This window comes from Rhinopithecus roxellana, chromosome 17, assembly GCF_007565055.1.
Source record: "Rhinopithecus roxellana isolate Shanxi Qingling chromosome 17, ASM756505v1, whole genome shotgun sequence".
NCBI lineage: Eukaryota > Metazoa > Chordata > Mammalia > Primates > Cercopithecidae > Rhinopithecus > Rhinopithecus roxellana.
This window is the reverse complement of record NC_044565.1, coordinates 42,307,468-42,324,084: the sequence shown is the minus strand read 5'-3', so window position 1 is coordinate 42,324,084 and position 16,617 is coordinate 42,307,468.

The window sequence follows — 16,617 nt, the reverse complement described above, 5'->3', positions numbered from 1 at the left end:
ATGGGATCCCAAATCCAACCATCCCTCACCACCTCCACTACCACCACCCCAGTCCAAGCTATTATTATCTCTCATCTAAAGTAATGTTATAATCTAATTATGGGTCTTTCTGTTTCTCTTACTGTCATAGCTCTATGTTCTCTACACAAAAGCCAGCTCAAACAGCTCGTAACCCTCTCATAGCTTCCCATCTCATTGGAATAAAATCCAACAATTTTACCATAGGATTCATGAATGCTGTTTACAAAATATTTATAGGTCTCTGCATAGTGGACACATGGTAGAATTGTGCTCCCTGCCCACACACACCTGTCCCTTCTCTCCTCCTCCGCCATCATTGCATGTGGTTATATGACTAGATCTGGCCAATGAGTTTTTTGTGGAAGTGCTATGTGTCCCTTCCATGCTGGAACATTAATTGCTGATATGAGATCTTTCAGAGATGTCTTTCCTCTGATAATATGTTTGGCAATGATTTTGACAGTGGTTTCTCTGTCCATCTGTTTCCCAGGATGAGGCTGACACAGTGCAGAGCCTCCAACCTAACTGTGGTAGACATGATGTGAGCAAAAAATAAACCTTTCATGTTTTCAGCCATCAAGATTCAGGGTTGTTTGTTACCATAGCATAATCGGGCATATGCTGACTGCTACTCTGACATTTGTCTACAAGGCCTATGTGAGCTAACCTCCACCTATCTCTCTGACCTCATCCCCAACCTCTTTTATACTCTCCCTTTTTGTTCGGCTTTATTTCCTTTCCTAGTGAATTCCAGCTTTCTGCCTAATATTGGGCCTTTGCACTGTTTAAGATACTTTATGGATGCATCTTTCCATGTTCCCTTACTTCATCAAGATCTTTGCTCAAAAGTCTCCTTCTTAGGGGGAGAATCACTGACTACAGATATAAAATAGCACCCTTTATTATTCTATTCCTATCCTGTTTATTTTTCTCTATACCTGGGATAGTTTTCCTTTATTATTTTACTTTTTTGCTGCTAAAACTGAAATATGAACTCCTTGAGGGCAGGGGCATTTTGTTCACAGGTGTTTTCCCAGCAGCATGAGCAATGCCTTGGGTAGAGCAGATAATTAATAAATATTAATATTTGATGAATTAATGAATTACTCATTCATTCTTATCACACAACTATCAGTTTTCTCATCTGAAAGTATGGCTTAACATGACCCTCAACCTACTCTACAATGTTATGTTGTACTTTTAGAAGTAGACAGCACAATATATTTTATTTTCTCACCACAATGGTAGGTTAATTCACTTAAGTGTTCCTGTTTAAGGTGTCAAGAGGAAGCATCCAATAAATAATGCATTTGAGGCCAATGGGTTTGACCTTTGGGTTCCTCAAGTAGTTTACATTCTCACACTTTTTTCTTATGTTAAAATGATTTCAGAAGGAACTGTGAGAACTGGCATGCAATGAAAGGCTGCACATACAGTTGAAATCCTTCACTCTTCTCAAAAGTGAATCTGGGTATCATTTATCTTGGAGGCATTGGCAAAGTTTTGCTTTGTCATACAACATCTATTGATTCTTTTCTAGCAGCCTTGCTTGAAAATTAATATGGAATTTAAGCAATGACCTCTTCTAGAAATAGTGAACATGTAATTTTTTATGCTGAGCCTTCTAAATGTCTAGTAATGGAGTATGGGTCACACTGAAATAGAAGCTTCACTTTCTAACCTGAATTTTACACAATACAATTTTACCTATAAAAGCATATCTCAGTAAACTCTGGAAATATAAATTTGTAATTTCTTCCTAGAGTCAGCCATACAATACAATTACCATGAGAAGATTGCTTTAAACATGCAATTATAAACTTGGTATGATTCTATAAATTACCTGTAATTTATTTATAAATCTGCTGCAAAGGCTAATGTTTAACACATGCAGATATTATTTTATGCTCCCTTTCCCTTAAGTTCTGTTGTATCATTAGATAAATATACTTAATGAGGGTTTATTATGGAAGTAAAATAATCTAAACAGTATTGTATGGTCTACTGTATTATGAAAAAGTGATTTTAAAAGCCTATTAAAGTCCCTGCTTAGGCTTGTCCAAGTTAGCATAAGTGAGGAATGATAACTTAGAAGAAAATTCCTATTTTGATTATTCAATCAAGTATATTCTCTTGTATTATTCAATCAGATCAGCATTTTTCTCATTCTGCTACTTGATGTCTATAAGTCACAGTCAGATAAAACTATAAAAGTCAAGAGAGTAATTTCTTCTTCATGGTCTGTCTATGGTATTAAAAAGACCAGGTTTTGAGTCAACTTTTTCACCCACCAAAAACACGGAGGAGAAACACATATCCCTTACAAAAGACCACTGTAAGTTCTAAGCATCAGTTTGCTTTTTAAAAAGAAATACTTTTCTTTTGCTGTGCAGAAGCTCTTTAGTTTAATTAGATCCCAGTTGTCGATTTTGGCTTTTGCTGCCGTTGCTTTTGGTGTTTTAGACATGAAGTCCTTGCCCATGCCTATGTCCTGAATGGTATTACCTAGGTTTTCTTCTAGGGTTTTTATGGTATTAGGTCTAACATTTAAGTCTCTAATCCATCTTGAATTAATCTTCGTATAAGGAGTAAGGAAAGGATCCAGTTTCAGCTTTCTATTTATGGCTAGCCAATTTTCCCAGCACCATTTATTAAATAGGGAATCCTTTCCCCATTTCTTGTTTCTCTCAGGTTTGTCAAAGATCAGATGGCTGTAGATGTGTGGTATTATTTCTGAGGACTCTGTTCTGTTCCATTGGTCTATATCTCTGTTTTGGTACCAGTACCATGCTGTTTTGGTTACTGTAGCCTTGTAGTATAGGTTGAGGTCAGGTAGCGTGATGCCTCCAGCTTTGTCCTTTTGACTTAGGATTGTCTTGGCAATGTGGGCTCTTTTTTGGTTCCATATGAACTTTAAAGCAGTTTTTTCCAATTCTGTGAAGAAACTCATTGGTAGCTTGATGGGGATGGCATTGAATCTATAAATAACCTTGGGCAGTATGGCCATTTTCACGATATTGATTCTTCCTATCCATGAGCATGGTATGTTCTTCTATTTGTTTCTGTCCTCTTTTATTTCACTGAGCAGTGGTTTGTAGTTCTCCTTGAAGAGGTCCTTTACATCCCTTGTAAGTTGGATTCCTAGGTATTTTATTCTCTTTGAAGCAATTGTGAGTGGAAGTTCATTTATGATTTGGCTCTCTGTTTGTCTGTTACTGGTGTATAAGAATGCTTGCGATTTTTGCACATTAATTTTGTATCCTGAGACTTTGCTGAAGTTGCTTATCAGCTTAAGGAGATTTTGGGCTAAGACAATGGGGTTTTCTAAATATACAATCATGTCATCTGCAAACAGGGACAATTTGACTTCTTCTTTTCCTAACTGAATACTCTTTATTTCTTTCTCTTGCCTGATTGCCCTAGCCAGAACTTCCAACACTATGTTGACAAACTACCATCAGAGTGAACAGGCAACCTACAGAATGGGAGAAAATTTTTGCAATCTACTCATCTGACAAAGGGCTAATATCCAGAATCTACAAAGAACTCAAACAAATTTACAAGAAAAAAACAAACAACCCTATCAAAAAGTGGGCAAAGGATATGAACAGACATTTCTCAAAAGAAGACATTCATACAACCAACAGACACATGAAAAAATGCTCATCATCACTCGCCATCAGAGAAATGCAAATCAAAACCACAATGAGATACCATCTCACACCAGTTAGAATGGCAATCACTAAAAAATCAGGAAACAACAGGTGTTGGAGAGGATGTGGAGAAATAGGAACACTTTTACACTGTTGGTGGGATTGTAAACTAGTTCAACCATTATGGAAAACAGTATGGCGATTCCTCAAGGATCTAGAACTAGATGTACCATATGACCCATCCATCCCACTACTGGGTATATACCCAAAGAATTATAAATCATGCTGCTATAAAGACACATGCACACATATGTTTATTGCGGCACTATTCACAATAGCAAAGACTTGGAATCAACCCAAATGTCCATCTGTGACAGACTGGATTAAGAAAATGTGGCACATATACACCATGGAATACTATGCAGCCATAAAAAAGGATGAGTTTGCGTCCTTTGTGGGGACATGGATGCAGCTGGAAACCATCATTCTTAGCAAACTATCACAAGAACAGAAAACCAAACACCGCATGTTCTCACTCATAGGTGGGAACTGAACAATGAGATCACTTGGACTCGGGAAGGGGAACATCACACACCGGGGCCTATCATGGGGGCGGGGGAGGGATTGCATTGGGAGTTATACCTGATATAAATGACGAATTGACGGGTGCTGACGAGTTGATGGATGCAGCACACCAACATGGCACAAGTATACATATGTGACAAACCTGCACGCTATGCACATGTACCCTAGAACTTAAAGTATAATAAAAAAAAAAAGAAGAAATACGTTAAGTATTAAATATTTGTAGCTAGATTTTGCAAGTTCTGTATATAACAGGCAAATTTGTTGTGATATTATAGTCAAAGAGATATACTTTAACCTTGCTGACAATGACATGCTTCCTTTTGATTGGTAAAATGGGATTCCCCTAGTAAGTGAGACACAGAGGGTAATTCATGACATTTTTGGATCACAGAAAGGTCATACGTATCTAATCCCAACCCATGTGATGAAATTTACCCACTCCACTCTGCTCTCCAAAGAAAATAAACATTAATCAAGCTCTCCCCAATAAATCTCCCCAGAACTTGAGTTCTGGGGTCCTACCCTAATCATCTTTAGATCCTTAGCACTCAGCTGCACCCTTCTACCACTAACTATTTGAGGTATGCTATATAAAATGATAACACAAGTAAGCCAGCACCAGAAAGGTGTTAAAACAAATGTGAAGGAGAACTCAAAACAATTCTACCAGGATCCCACACAATATGTATGTATTTACATGTACAAATACAAATGACCAGAGAAAAGTAAGGAAAAGGCGATGCTGGAAATGCTTTATCATTCTACATAAATAACACTGATATGTGTATCATCCAAAAGGTATTGGGCACCCCACAGTTACAGCATCTGGACAGGTGACTGTATTTTTCTGTTACTTTTCTCATAGTCTTTTGAGGGCAACCTAGCACAACAGTTTTCAAGAAAATTCCCCCCTCCTTTTTTATTTTTAATCATTTTTTTAAAGGAAAATGCTGCACTACCTCCCCCGAAATAAATTATACTAACAATTTCAACAACCTCAATATATGAAAAAGATAAAAGTAAAGGTAGAAGAGTCACTGTGCTGATTTCTTTTTACATACCACATATGGCAGCCATCATGGCAATGTTTAAGGCCATTACAGAGAACTCGAGGGCTCCTAGTTAGGAAAGCAGTGACCCAGATCCATGGGAAATAGATATTTTTCAATTGTACTAGACAGATGCATATATATCGATGTTGCATGCACTAAATAAATATATAAAGATATAAATTGACTATATATGTATATATATACACACGTATACTCGCACACACATATATATATCTCTATATGATAGAGACCATAATTTGGTTCCATATTGTGATTGTGGAAAACAAGTGGTGATATATTTTTCCTCTATTGGACATATTTTCAGAATCATGCCTGGGGATTTATATGCATACCCTGTGCCATTTATAACAGTGCTACAAATAACGAGGATTATGCTCATTAGCAAACATTGCCACTTTTTTGAAGGGGATGCTAGGCAGACATGGCTGAAATGAAAGTCTTTTTTAGACAGAAGCGACAAACCTGGAAATAGGAATCTATATCTTGGTCCTGTGACTGTTTAGTGCAGTGTTTCATGAGCTAAAAAAGAGAGAGAGAGAGCACAAGAGAGAAAAATGGTGCTTTGTATAATATCTTACAAGCACTGCAAGGAAATCTGATGTTCATCTTAAACAGGCACAGCTCTGATTTTGCCATCTAGTTTCTCAGAAATATTCACCGTATCTAAAGAACTTTTATCTTGAAAGAGGGGAAAGGGGAACTTAACCAAACAGTTCTTTTGAAAAATCTTTTCTCACTACTGGCAAGTTTGGACAAAGAATGGACATGAAGGAAAGATAGCTTTTTGTAAGAAATTAAAACTTCGTTATCAAGTTGCCCTTTGATTTTCTCAATCCCCGTCTTACCCCATTTTCTCATCTGTGTAGCCTGTGTTGCGTTTGCAGTTGTTTTTCTTAAGGATAATTTTTGCTTCTAAATACTGAGAAAGAATAATCAGGTGCTTGAGAGGTGGTGTCTCTGCTCATCTCCCCACACGTGACTGCTTTCTGTCTGGTGCTTTGTCATGGTGCCTCCAGAACAGACTTCCTCAGCTTCCTTTGTTATCCTCGCCTGATAAATAAACAGCACAAAATTACTGAACTTATTATGGTAATTGAGAGAAGGGAACGGAATGCTGAGCCTGCCCCCCTATCTGTTACGCTGCCATTGCAAAAGTTGGGCAAACCTGTGCCAAACCTTAGCTGATAGTGTAACATCAGCCTCTCTCCTGTGTGCCCCCCTTTATTGCCGTAGCCCCCCACCTTCCACGATGATTGCTTTCTGTCCATCTTGAGCTGGGTGTCAGTTCATTTAGATTTACATCAAGTAGTAAATTAAAATAATCACTCAGCAAACACTCTGAGCTCAGTTTTCCCTTTCAGTCAGGAGTTGCGCGAGCTGCTCGAAGCATTCAAGCAGAAAATATTGCTGTCTAGATATTTGTCCTCTGGGTGATAAAGGAGGCATTGTCTTGGGACCCACTCAGGCCTCGGAGCCGATCGTCGCTGTGCATCACAGCTGTGAAGTGCGCTTTGTTATGTGTCTGAGGATTCGGGTTCAGGACCTTGTTTTTCTTGAAATACCAGACTGATCAGAGCTGCATATGTTCGGGGGAAATCAGGGGTCGGTGGTTCTCTGTCCACATTTTTACTAGATTATTCTTGGACAGAACTCTGGGAAAATACCCTGCAGCATAAACCATCCCAAGAGTTTTGCTTTGTTTTAATTCATTTTCTTTCTTTCTCTTTCTTGCATCTTTATTTTTTTTTTCCCCTCCGTATTCTGCATTGTTACAGTCCTGGAAAATGCTAGAGTTTATCTGCATGAGTCAGAAACAAAGGCTTACGGCATTGCTGCTTCCTTTTGCGTTGAACCTGGTGCCATAATGTACCGAGTTATAAACCTGCTTCTTTGTGTTCTCATTGCAGTACATCCATCTGCCCATTTAGAAATCAAAATGCAGAGTTCGGTCACCTGGGATGAAATATAGAGTGGGCTAAAGAGGCTTTTCACCATTTGCAAATGATCAGTGGGATCTTGAAACAAAACAAGGAGTCGATAGGAGAAAACAAATTGGAAATTTAGCTCCCAATGAGAATGTTTTCAAAAAGATAATTATCACTTGTAAATCTTAAAGTCATCACATTTTTATTTCAGCTATTTTGTAGGTATGCTATTGCTAAGGGTGTGAAAGAGTGAAATATTTACTACTCTAAGTAGTGATAGAAAAACATTAAATGATAAGGAGCGTGGTTGCAGGCATGGGAATAAAAATTGAAATTTTTAGTCAATTATCTAAATTTTTACAAATAGTTCTGCGTGCTTGGCTTATTGACTACTCTTATCAATTTTTGGCTAGAAATTTGGCATCTTTCTATATTTAAGCCAAGCTAGCTACAGTGAATGTGCTATTTGATATATTCCTTATGTCTGTGCTCTGGCTAAATATACATTTTTCAATTATAAAATTCTCCATTCCTACATAGAAAGAGCATTACTATTACAAGCCAAAAAGAAATAAAGGAATGGGATGGACATGTATTACAGGCACATATATATGGTCGTGTGCGTGATGTGCTCATGAATGAATGATTTCATGTTTTTGAAGTAAATGAGTTCCCCTTTGGGGTGTTTTCATGGTGACCCCACTGCAACCAGCTGCAAAGCTTACCCTTTCGACCACTGTATCTATAGGAACCAGAGGTGCCATTAAAATCAGCAATGCTAAGTCCTTAGATTATGCCAATGAAAATAAAGTGAATCACCAGAGTAAAATCATAGATGGCTTCCAGTCATTTATTATGGTTTGTGATGTTTTATGTCCAAGTCCCAATTTAGTTCATAAGTATAGGTAAAAGGAACCAAACTAGAAAATTTGGTTCTGACTGGCTTGGGCTCCAGAGCCAGAGTCTTATTTAATTCCCCTCTCTATCACTGGTAGCTGAGTAAACTTGAGTAAATTACCTAGTCACTCTGATACCTCAATTTTTCCATCTGTGCTTTGGAAATATTATTAATATGTACCTCATAAGTTTGTTAAAATTGTTTAATGAATAACGCATATTAAATACTTAGAATGATGTCTGGCACATAGCTAATATTCAGCAAATATTTTATTAGCGACAATGATGATGATAATAATGATAATAATTTCTACAAGAATAAAGGTGACACTTACCTAGGAAACACAGCTAAGGTGGAATAGATTTGTCCTACTTTTCCAAGGTTGGTATACACATTAATATTAGGCTGTCCTGGGGCTGGGTGAGGTGGCTCACGCCTGTAATCCTAGCACTTTGGGAGGCCAAGACAGGTGGATCACCTGAGGTCAGGAGTTCGAGACCAACCTGTCCAATATGGTGAAAACCCATCTCTACTAAAAATTTAAAAAATTAGCCAGTGTAGTGGCACGTGCCTGTAGTCCCAGCTACTCAGGAGGCTGAGGCATGAGAATCACTTGAACCCAGGAGGCGGAGGTTGCAGTGAGACGAAATCTCGTGGCTGCACTCCAGCCTGGGTGACAGAGTGAGACTCCATCTCAGAAACAAAAACAAACAAACAAGCAAACAAAAATTAGGTTGTCCTGAATAGCAGTCACAGTTTAACTATTTACCAATTGTGTGCATGGGCAAATTATTTTATTTTCTATTTAATAAGATAATAACTGGTTACTGTGGCTATTGTAAAGATGAAAATAGACTACACATCACTTGCTTAGTACTTTGTGTGGCCTGAAGGGCTGCTCCTAAGTTGTATCATTCTCCAGGCCAAAAAATAAAAAAAGTCTTTTTATATAACCAATTTGATTTAAAATAATATTACAAACTTCAAGAGCTAGTTATTAAAAATTTAGAAAAAAGGGTAGAGAAGAAAATCTTACATATTTTTTTCTTGTGTAATTAATGTGTGTGAAAGCTTTTCAGTGTCCAGGCACCATCTGTTCAGGTGCAAGAAACTTCTCTTTATTTTTTTTTCTTTTATTTTTTGATTTTCAGAATTACTGGGTCTGACTAAATGACAACTCCCACCGTGAAAAAAGCTAGCAATGCTGATATTACTTACTCTGCCATGACTCTTTAGAACTTGTATATAGTGATATAATATTGATCTTCTTACTTCTGAGCTTCCCTAGTACTATTTTGTAAAAGTCTAGTTATAATAGGGCTTGTGTCACTTCATCATCCATTGTGCTATTCATAGATATTGGTTTCCAGTAATTCTCTCAAAGGTTGCTTTTGTGCTTCATCGATGATGACCACGATTGTAAGTCTTACCCAGAGGATGCAGAAAATGTGAGGAATAACTTATTCCCTGATCATGTTAAGTTTACCGTTCAGAATTCTATAGCATTCCAATAGAAACAATATATCTTCAACCATGCTTTCTCATTAACTAATTGGGCTATAATCATTGCATTTCTAGAATGTGATCTCTTTCAATGTTGTCTGCATCCCTACCTTCCACTCACTTCCACTTCCACTAGCTAGAAGGGTAGAAAAAGAGGAAGGCATTGAGTGAGAAAAATGGTCCCATTTATACAATAAAGTCTGTCCTTTGTCCAGCATGGCCTAAATCTATCCAGAATTTCGTGATGTGACCACATCAGTTGGAGGCAATGAAGAACATTAATGGGAAGGACCCCTTGTTGTGTGGAGCAGTGGTCTGGGAAGCCTCAGGGGTGATAGTTGCAGCCACCTGGTAGATTGTCTAAATATGGTACAGAGCCTGCAGAAGGAATAGGGTGACTGTTCTGAATGCCAACAGTAATGGTCCCATGAGTAAGTGATGTCCAGGGTTACCCCCACCACCCTCAGGTGCCGTAGCCTGAAGCCAGCACTGTGATTGGTCAAAACATGGGTGTATAAGCATGGATCACACATAGTTCAAGCTCAAGGCTGGCAGACAACTACAGGTAGTCCAGAGTCCTAAACTCCTCCTGTGTCTGATTTGAAAGTCATACAAAATCAGCATGTCAGCACCATTATGACATGATATTCCTAAAGAAATACTGCACCAACTAGCAGGAAAAATACACTCACCAGGTCTCTTTACTGGAACCAGATGGCCATGTGGCTCCAGGACAACCCCACAATGATCCCATAGGCTCAATCTCCAGAACTCTTGGGGCATCTGGTTGGCCCCATAAGTGCTGAAATGAAATGGGGTGTCAGAGCACCCCAAAGGAAAAGGATGAGTCAGGACTCACAAGAATCTGTATCTGAGTTCTATTAGACCTGCTCACATGCTACCTGTGCTCAAAGAGAGACTTAAACAAATTTAAGAAAAGTTTGATTAAGAGAAATTTGAGACTTAAAATTTTTTTGATGAATTGGAGTTTCTTTTGGCACAGGGAAGGAGAAGGAAGGAAAGAATAGGTATACAAAGCAGAGGCAATAGCCTGAGCACAACAGAGTGGAATGCAAATGGTCTAGTTTTTGAGGGAAATGCAGGGGCTAGTAGGGGCACTGAAGTAGGTGCAGATAGAGCTTAGAAGTGAAATAGAAAAGTTAGCTGGAGATCAGGTTTTGAAGAGTTTTGAGTACAAACTATATCCTTATATATTTAAGGGGCTTACTTTGTGCCAGGCTCTGAGCCTTAGAGACATTATTCCAGGTTTTCGGGGGAGACGAGTAAATTTTCGAAAGGTTTTCAAGCAACACGGTGATCTGTGTTTTTGAAAGATTCCACTGGTAGAACTTTAAGGCTTCAATAATAGTGGATGAGACCATGAAAAAGGAGATTAAAGGGCTATAAAGTTACTTCTGGAGAGTGATGAAGAGAACCTCAATTAGGATCACAGAATGAGAATGGAGAAGAGGGAAGAATTCAATATTCTTGTAAAGGTAAAGTCAGCAGAATTTGTAGACTAATTGAATGGGTGCTGGAGGAATAGACTGGTCACTTGATGTCTCCATAACTATGATATATGTTCACTAATTTAGTTCATAACATTTTGTGAAGCAATGTCTCTCCAAGTGCCAGACCCCGTGCAGGAAATACAGAAGATGGAGCAGGCCTGGCCGTGATGGACTTTCAGAGGTGGGATCACTTCCATGTTAAATATGCAGAGAGCTGGTCCTCTCCCTGAGCAGGCATAGGTTCCAGACTCCAAGAATCTGTGTTTTTAACAATCACCCCGAGTAACACTTTTCATCGTGAGAGTTTGGGAAATTCTTCACAAAATAATGCATTTGGTTTTGGATATGTTAAGATAATCTATATAGAGAGAAATTATACATGAATGCAGATACAGGAGATTCTACTACACTCACATAAGCATCTGAGGCAGAAGACGTTAAAAGGAGGTTTGCTAAGCTAATCTATGAGGTAAAACAAGTGGAAGAAGCTAAAACCATAAGGAATAAGCTCTCTGGACAGTGTCCCTCTCTTGAACAGAGAAATGGAGCTGGAAACCTCTGCCAATAGAAATGTCCCATTCGTTGACTGAAAGATTGACTCAGCCTCCCATCCAAATCCAGTTTCAGGCTTTACTATCAATTATGGTGACTGATACTGTGATTTTTTTTGTTTTACAGTGGAGTACCTGCTATGAAGCACACACAATGCTTATCTGCTGCTCCACTGGAAAGTCAATAGCAAAGAAGGGAAAGGACCTTCTGATTGGAGAGTGGAGGAGTTAGAAGATGGTTTTATGTTTACCGCAATGCGCTTTGTCCTCATCAGAACTGTGAAGTGGAATTTGATTTTGATGCACTCTTTAACAAGGATGCTGTGTGTTATCCATGTGATCTCCTACTACTCTGAACCACAACATACGCACGCTGCATCCCACAAGCCAGAATCCCCCAAAACTGGGTTGTTTCAGGTTTCAGCTTCTAATATCTAGCTTTCTTTCTCTCAGAGTCTAATTTATCCTTTTCTCCCAAAGGCAAAGCTGTTTTTATCTGATTACTTGCTTTCTATGAAAATTTTAGTGCATTTTATTGGCTTAGTAGTTTGTCTGACCCAGGTAGCATGCACTTTCATAGGAAACTTTTACAGAGACAGTGTCTTAACCAAAAGAATGACTTAATGATGAAATTTCAGACAGAAAGAGATGTTTGTTCTGATTGAGAGAGGCTAACTAACCAAGTCAAGTAGAGGATGAACAAGGTTTAGGGAACAGTTCTTTTTACAATTTAAATTTTTATATTTTAATTATAAGCTCTAAATATCAATGCAGGCCATATCAACTTCTTCACTGGACTACTTAGGACATTTAAATGAGATAACATATATAAAGCCCCAGCTCTGAGACTCTAAGCTCTAAGGGATTCAATAAACATCAGTTTTTTCCTTACACCCTCATCCCCATATGGGCGAGTGTGGGTTGCCCTGTAATCTTTTGCTGCAAGTTTCTTTCTTTCGATTATTCAGTTAAAATTTCTATTTTATCCAGAAGAGATAAGGTTGAAAGAACGAACTAGTATTTATTGAGTGCCAAGTTGTAGGACTGGGGATTATATGTGTATTACCTCATCTAAATGCTGGCAAATAATCTTGTAAATAACTTATAAAAATACAGTAGAAACAATTGCTACATGGCACGATTAATCTGGGGATTCTGGAACAATAATCTTAGGGGAGTGCCATGCTGTTCCTGTGCAAAATAAGTAACTTGATGATTATTAGAAACAGTAAGACTAGTTTGCCTTAATTTTTTTATATGTAGAGAATATTTAAAAATGGATGCTTTCTGCTTAGGTACTCTACAAATTGGCACTCCAATTTTGCCAAATGCTCCTGATATCTGTTACTCTGACTGAAATAAATACACCATGAATAAAACGCTCACATTTTAGAGTATGGATATTATGATATCATTGTGGTGTCTCAGATGCCTTTCCCTTCTTTCACTTTCCCTTGCTCATGGGTATTCTGAATAGTAGAGGGTTGTCAAAGAACTGTGTGCTGGTGGAATGAAGTTGAGTTACCATGCTTTCCTATTCAACCCCGACTCAAAGTGAGTGCATATGCTGTGCATTGGAAATGCTGTCACCAGTGTTCTGGCCGTTTGTAGGTATCAAATCACTAACCTTGCCAAAGAATAAGTTTGTGAACCTTCTTTTCAGAGGTTCTGTCTCTGATATTTCAGAACCATTCAATTATAATTCTGATGCTTTCTTTTATGTGGCAGTCATGGGTTGTCAGCAAGGATAGAATTAAGAGAGGCACGTGAAGTGTGTTACGGCGGCTCGTGCCTGAGGATCTCTATTTCTTTTGTTCATGGTGACAAATGACAGCCTTAAAGATATTTGTCCCAATTCCTGACTGTCCCTATGCAGGTAAAAAACTTTCATTGAAGTCAAACAAGCTTCACTGAAGTTAATGGGAAGTAATGCCCTTGTAGGGAAGGGAGAACTAGAGTGATTAATTTTAATTAGCCAAATATAAACAAGCATGTGTCTACAAGTAGAGACAGGAAAGTGGAGATCTGTGACTTTTAACTTAGCTTTGAGGAGCTAGGTATGGCCATTTTGTAGAGAATCAGATGAAACTATTTCAACTCAGAAACATAAGAATGCCCATAAAAAATAAAATCAATTTTCCCTAGCTGTATCTTTGAGATTCACCTTCAATACATTAATTCAACAAAACTCCTAAAATATTACCACACATCAAACATGTTCCAGGCCTTTGGGAGAGAAAGATGACTACAACTGGCACCCCATATGGGGCTCACTTTTAGGTCATGGAAATACCTCAGTAAACAGTTGTGGTACAAGTCAATCATTAGTGTCTCCATCATTCATTTATTCATTGATTGATTCATTCAAGAAATATTCGGCACAGACTTTCTAAGTATTTTGCCTCTGTTCCTATAACAGAGCATGTGCAAAGTACTATTAGAACCAAATGGGATAAAATTCTTGTTTTACTATGAAATGGTGAGTTATAATCATGGAAAGATTCTTTTTTTTTTATTATTATTATACTTTAAGTTCTAGGGTACATGTGCATAACGTGCAGGTTTGTTACATATGTATACTTGTGCCATGTTGGTGTGCTGAACCCCTCAACTCGTCAGCACCCATCAAGTCATCATTTATATCATGTATAACTCCCCAATGCAATTCCTCCCTGCTCCCCTCTCCCCATGATAGGCCCCAGTGTGTGATGTTCCCCTTCCCGAGTCCAAGTTTCCTCATTGTTCAGTTCCCACCTATGAGTGAGAACATGCGGTGTTTGGTTTTCTCTTCTTGTGATAGTTTGCTAAGAATGATGGTTTCCAGCTGCATCCATGTCCCTACGAAGGACGCAAACTCATCCTTTTTTATGGCTGCATACAAAGACACATGCATACGTATGTTTATTGCGGCACTATTCACAATAGCAAAGACTTGGAATCAACCCAAATGTCCATCTGTGACAGACTGGATTAAGAAAATGTGGCACATATACACCATGGAAAGATTCTTAGAGAGAGTGTCACTTGAGCTTAATTTTGCTAGCATTTAGTTAGGCAAAGTAAAAAGGGAAAGATATAAGAATAGGGGAACTATATAAGGAAAGATATTTATTAGGGAAATGCAAATCAAAACCAAATGCAATACCACCTTTCTCCTTCAAGAATAGTCATAGTGAAAAAAATAAAAAAAAATAGATGTTGGCATGGATGTGGTGAAAATGGAACACTTTTATACCATTGGTGGGAATGTAAACTAGTATAACCACTATGGAAAACAGTATGGAGATTCCTTAAATAACTAAAAGTAGATCTACCATTTGATCCAGCAGTCCCACTACTAGGTATTTACCCAGAGGAAAAGAAGTCATCATGAGAAAAAGATGTTTGCACAGGCATGTTTATAGTAGCACAATTTGCAATTCCAAAAATATGGAACAAGCCCAAATTCCCATTAATCAATGAGTGGATAAAGAAAACATGGTATATGCATACCATGGAATACTATTCAGCATAAAACGGAATGAAATAATGGCATTCGCAGCAACTTGGATAGAATTGGAGATCATTATTCTAAGTGAAGTAACTCAGCAATGGAAAACCAAACATTGTATGATCTTTTTCATAAGTGGGACCTAAGCTATGAGGACACAAAGGTATAAGAATGATACAATGGACTTTGGGGACTTGGGGGAAAGGGTGCGAGGCGGGTGCAGGATAAAAGACTGCACATTGGTTACAGTGTACACTGCTCAGGTGATGGATGTATTAAATCTCAGAAATCATCACTAAAAAACTTACCCACGTAGCCAAACAACACCCACTCCCTAAAAACTTATTGAAATAAAAAACAAATTGTAAAAAGGAAAGGTGTGGAAGCACAGAAACTCATAGCGTGTTCAGAAAATATCTGAAAATATTCTAGTAAAAGGGTCAGCAAACTACAGCCCACAAGCCATATCCAGCCCACCATTTGTTTTTGCACAGCCCATGAACTAAGAATGTTTTAAAATGTTAAATGGCTAGGGGAAAAAATGAAAAATAAAAAGAATGGCATGTGAAAATTAGATGAAATTTGTATTTCAGTTTCCATGAATAAAGTATTATTGGAACACATCCATAACCATTCATATGCATGTTGTCTATGGCTGCCTTTGTGCTACAAAGGCAGAGTTGGGTGGTAGTGACAGAGAATGTATGGCCCACATAGCCTAAAGTATTTACTCTTTCCCCCTTAATGGAAAGTTTACCAAACCTTACTCTAGTGTATGTGGTGCTGGTATATTGAGAAAAAAATTATGAAGGATCTTAAATATTATTTGAGTGAATATAAATTTTATCTTGTGTGAACTGGTGAATACAATAGTTGAAGGATTTATCATTATGTTAAAAAATAACATTTTGGTGAACTTATCATTCATTTGATAAAATCCTCCATTCAAATGTAAGTGCCACATGACCACTGAGCCATACTCAGGTTACTTAACAAATCTTTACAATTCCTAAAGAGAATTAAAAGGTAGTTCAAGTATGTCTCAAGGCTTATAGGTCAAAGAGAAAAAAATGAGTTTTAGGTTTAGAAAATCCCAAAGTGGTCATTTGGCACAGACAGTTTCCTGAGGAGAAAAGTCTGACATGTACCTACTTTATAGCCCAGTAGCTAAAGACTAAAAAAAAAATTGTCATTTTATTTAAGCCATTGTTTCCAATATTTTTAAACAAGAATGCTCCCTTTAAGGCCAAAAAAAAAAAAAAAATGTATAGGCTATTTTGCAACAGTAACAGTTGTACACATGTTGTAAGAAAATGTATAACGAAATCATGCATTTTAAATTAATTTTAATTTAAGACGCTTTTGTATACACAAAAATAGTAGTACAAATGTATGTAAACCTTA